The sequence below is a fragment of the Lolium rigidum genome, chromosome 4 (assembly GCF_022539505.1).
Source record: "Lolium rigidum isolate FL_2022 chromosome 4, APGP_CSIRO_Lrig_0.1, whole genome shotgun sequence".
NCBI lineage: Eukaryota > Viridiplantae > Streptophyta > Magnoliopsida > Poales > Poaceae > Lolium > Lolium rigidum.
The window spans coordinates 158,438,897-158,444,351 of NC_061511.1; the positions used below are offsets into that span (position 1 = coordinate 158,438,897).

General features: G+C 48.7%; 1 pseudogene; it reads right to left on the reverse strand.

The window, feature by feature from the left end:
- Positions 1-697: 697 nt before the first annotated feature.
- LOC124647692 lies at positions 698-1,476 on the reverse strand (annotated as a pseudogene).
- Positions 1,477-5,455: the final 3,979 nt, after the last annotated feature.

The following is a 5,455-nucleotide window of genomic DNA, read 5'->3' on the forward strand; positions in this document are numbered from 1 at the left end:
TCGTGGATGGCGAAGTCGTACTGGTGCAGGGGGCATACTACCCAGCCATGCACCGGGCACCAGAACGGCGGCGGCGGAGCAGCCAGCGCCGGGTCGATGTTCTCGTCGGCGTCAAGGCTTGGTGCGGCCGGACCGGCGAGAAGCCAGTCGGGCACGACGGGCTAGAGAGGCGCCGGCGGCTGCACCGGCTGGTTCGAGAGCCCCGCGCCGTTCCGGTGATGGCGACGGAAGTCCTGGCGGTTCCAACCTCCACGCCAGAAGCGGCGGAGGTCGTCGCGCACATGGCGCTGGAAGCGCCGGATTCCTCCCACACCATGGCGGCGGTGGCGAGCGACGAAGCGACGACCACGGCCGTCGGCGCGAAGGAGGCGAAGAAGCAGGTACATCGGAACTCGAGGCATGGTTCCGATTCTCACCTTTTCCCCTGTTCTTCTCCTCCTGTTCTTCTCGATCTCGAATCGCTCAGATGTAGAGCGTGCTGATAACATGTTGTAAGTAATCGGGAGAGAATCGAGCAAGAGAGGCAATGAATCAACTGCTTTATTGATCAGGGATAAAATCCTTATATAGTACAAGAGGGGACGCTACTAACAGTCGCGTCTGTTTACAAGAGTCGGTTCCTGGAGGCGACGCTCCAGAACTAACTGCATACGACGATCCCACGGACGTGGGATTACAACCGCCGGGAAAGTGGGGATTAACTCCTAATTAATATGTTATTAATTATTTCTAACAGGAGCCTCACGTTGAGCCTCCTGAGCCAGATGGAGTGCAGCACCATGTGGATCATGTCGAAGCGCCTCGCCGGCCGGTGGAGCACGAAATGGCGCTGCGCCTGCAGAACTCTGGCGCGCAGCACACGGTACCTCCGCTCCGACACACCCCGCAGGATGGCCTTCAGCTCCGGTATTCTCGCGGCAGCGGGTACCCCTCCGAGATGATCACCGGCACGCAGCCGGCGAAGACGGACTCGACCACCCTCGGGCTGGCCACCTCGAAGCCGCTCGGACAGAGGCAGAAGCGTGCCGTGACCATGAGCGCGTGGTAGTTCTGCCCTGCGGGGAGGTACTCGTGGACGCGCACGTCCGGGTCCCTGCCGACCCAGTGCTTCAGGAGCGCCCTGCGTATGTGGTCGTGCATGCCGCCGGCGTAGAAGGGAAGCGTGGTCCTGTTCTCGGGAGGCAGGCCGAACGTGGGCCGACGGAGGACGCCGTCGGCGAGGTTCACCTCCGGCAGCGTCGCGTCCTTCCGTGGCCGGAACCCTTCCGAAATGTTGGCGTTGCACAGCACCCGGATCGCGTTGCCGTAGAGCTGTGGGTTCCCCTCGGACTCGGAGACCAGCGGCGCCCAGTCGTGGCACGACAGGAGGACGTAGTCGGCGCCGCGGGACCGGTTCCAGTACGGGTGCCTCTCGGCGCCTGCAGTGCTTTCGAGGGGGAGGAGGTCGGCGTCGCCGGTCCACCCACTGCAACACATCGACGCAGCCGCCCCCACCCGCTACAGCACATCGACGCCATCGAGCGTCCATCTGCAGATTGGGCACGTCACGGGGGCAGAGGTCAGGCGCGGCGCACTACCTCGCGGCCGTCTACGCCGCCGTCGACCACCTCATGCTCCGCCACGCCGTCCCGCTCGACGCCAGCGGGCTCTACTGCTCGCTCCGCCACCTCAACTTGCCCTTCTCAATCTCCTCTAAAATCTCCATTAGTCCATGGTGCAAATCGCGCTCCGGCCGACCGCCTGCCAGGAAGCTCTACCTTCCAATCGGCTCTAGCCGCGCTCCAGCCGCCGCCCAGGAGCATGCACGCCGTGTCCGTGCTCGAGGCCATCAAGAGCCGCTGCTTCGCGGACGGATTCGGTGAGGTCTGCGCCGACGAACTCGTGGAGATGCTGGTGCTTGCCGGCGTCGACGACCAGCTCACCCGCGTGTCTGACGGCGGCACCGTCGAGCTTGGAGAGCGAGCAGCGCTCACTCAGCGATCTTCCGGCTTCATGGGCTGCCGGCGCCATGACCAATTCGAGCAGCAGCACAGCGCCGCAGAGCGAGTCGCCAACCACCACAACGACTTCATCTCTGCTGCAATTTATTAAATCAACGCAAAGGGAAAGGGGAGAATCTTGTTGTTCAAAACTGCTAGTGTTGTCCTCTGGTTGTTTGCAGGCACAGTGCTCGGTTGTGCTTGGACGCATGCTTGTCAGGACCACACAGATGGTAGAGTCAGGTCGAAAATTCAGATTACACACCGTTTGGTATCCGTTTGTGAAGCTCGAATCTTAAAACGAATCCAACGTTGGAGGCTGGGTGCATACCTATACACCTAATCACCAAATCCACTCTCTAACATATTTATATAGAAATAGAACCTAGAAACATACTGGTTTAAGATCTATCCACCTTTTGAATATCTTCCTTATAATTATAGAAGGGTAAGACTTTTAATATCCCTTGCTCGAAGAAGCAAACCATCAGGTGGTAGAACCTCAATATTCTCTTCCACATGCCTTGGGCCGATTCTTCCACTGGACTGCTAGCCATAGAATTTGTGGACACCTCTTGCTCTTGGTCTTCATGCATGTACCATAGCATTGGCATTTTCATGACAACTTTGCTATTGCCATTAGCTACTGGCAAAAATATCTTTTCAAATATGCAAATAACAACATTAATATACATGATTATTTTACCGATTAACATAGCTCAAAAATTGAAAACTTGAATCATCAATCCACCACATTCACCCATATACTTTTGGAAAAAAGTTGTACCTCTCACATTTGCTGGCCTCTTACCCTTATCCCCTTATTGTCCATCTTTTACCCCGTAGTTGCGCATTAGCTAGGCCGGCACCAAGGATGAGCCTTAATAGCGCCGACCTCCTTCAGTTGTCTGCCACACCTACCACGGCCAAGTCGCGTCGTCCAAGCCCAACGCCCGCAGTGATGTTCTGTCCTGGTGTCAGCCGAGTACAAATGTCGAGGGAGCACATGCGGAAAGCTAGAAGAGTCAAAAGAGTGGACGAGGAGCAACGGGTATGGTCAAGCATCGCACCTCCATCCTTCCCCGCGTGGCCCAATAAGGCCCATTCAGTCGAGTTAGCTCCCAAATCGCAGCTCCGTAAGGGTTATTGGCCTTCTTCTTTGTTCCAGATAAACAAAAAATACCATATGGTGTTTATAGAGAGATATATTCCTATATATATGGAAAAATCCTAATACTCCAAAAGCATACCCAGTCGTCTTACATTGCCCTATTGGAATCTCATACACCATTGTATACTACACTAGTACATAACATGCTATCACACACGGCGTAAATGGCCCGTCACACATGGTAAACCTTACCATCACTACGCAAGCGTGGGCGATGCTCTTCGACAACACACAATAAACCGTGTGCGTTAAAACCCCTTTGCATACACATTCTTGTTCCCAGAATCATCAGATTTCGAAGGGCCATCACAAATGTTTTGTTCCACTCGATTGTAAGCCACTTGGAAGAACGCATACGAGGTGTTTTCATCAGTCATATGTCTTTGTATCAGATGGCATATTTTCAACCAACTGCATGCTTTATGCAAACATCGCAGCCGTTTTATCAGTGCCACAAGCATTTCTCAGTTGTAACCACAGCCCATAACTCAAAACTACATGCAAAAATGTTAGCAAAACTTATTTCTATTTTATTGTACATTTCATACACTATATGTATGCATGTATTTCGGCATAGATTCAGTTCCTAGCTTTGCATGTTCTTGGTTACGTTATTGTCTCCATGACAAAGGCAATGATGTGTCACACAACATCTGGTAATAGCTCTTTGTTAAGAACCTTCAGTGTAGCATGGATTGGAATGCTTCGCAATTTTTTACACAGAAATATCGAAGTGAATCAGTAAAATGATTAAAGAAAAATAGAACATTTTTTTTGCGTTGACAATTTGACATAGATACTTACTAATATCCGTAGGGTTGTTGCATCACGCAAAATATCCTTACGACGGGGATCTCTTCCGATATATTAAGATACTGCACAAACTAAACACATGATAGTTAGAGTTAAACTGGTTAAGTACAAATAAAATGTGTTCTTATTTATAAAATAAGGAGCATGATTGACTCTATTGGCCCAAACCATCCAATCAAACATTTACACAATGTCACAAAAATACCATCCTTGTGATTTAGGTAACACCAAAATCCGGTCATACACATTAACATATAGATCCGATCCTTCAATACACATTAACATATAGATCAAACTATACACAATAACATATCCACAACATGTAACATATGGATGTAACAATATAATACTAACATAAAACATAACATATAAATCAAGATAGGCTACACGTCAAATCACAAAACACCCAACCCTAACAATATTCTAATGAATCAGGCCTTGGTAACGGTGCTAACAAGTTAAAAAACTAAACTCACCGATCCTAACACAACATTCTAACGGGTCTGGCCTTGATAATTGTATTACACATCATATCCATAGTCTACTTAAATAAAAATGTATGTGAAAGAACACATAACTCTGGGTACACGATACACGTGCACACGGACGAGCTGGCGAGGACGAGCCGTCATCACCTGCATTATTGGTGTTCGACCGCGCGGTTCGGCCGGCGCAAACGACGAAGAAGCAACCGGCAAGTACATGTCAAACCCTTGGGATAAACAACGTAATATTTAGGTGTATTTGAAAACCTTGCCCCAACCTTAAAAAGGCCATCCCCTGCTCCTTCTGCAAAGCAGTCATTTGACCATGTTATGTTCTTCTCAAGCATTTTCTGTATCTTTGGCCAAATATGGGTTCTTTCATATTATCAGCATCATTTGATTTGGTATAGTATCTTGTCATAGATTGGTCTTTCATCCGATCAAACATGCTTAGAACAGGTAACTATCTATCCTCTATAATGTACCTAATGAAAGGAAATATCATAAGTTAATATCCAATATTTAAGTGAACTACAACAACAATTAACAGGGTTAAGGCTTAACATAACAAAAATGGTTAGTGCTTATTTGTTGAAAACCTCACAATTATTGTTCAAGAGGATGTCACACTTGGACACATCACTTTGGAATGCCCTAACCCTTATATTTAGGTCCAAGTTGTCAAGTCATGTATATGCATCAGGATTAAGGGCTTTCATTTGTTGCATGTTTGCCTTAATCCTAACATGAGTGCTGCTTCTAGCACAAATCCACAACTGGTTCTTGAGAGCATCGCCCTTGAAAAGCATTTGAAAATTGCTCCACACCTGATGCCTCACACATAATCTATGCTCTAAGTCATGGAATAGTTGTATTATGGCATTATTTCAGCTCTGAAACAAAGAGAGGGAGACCATGTCTTAGATAATATTATCCACCATGTCAATGAAATGAGAGAGATATATCATGTACCTTTTTGTTTGTCTGTCATAATAGTCCAAGGAGTT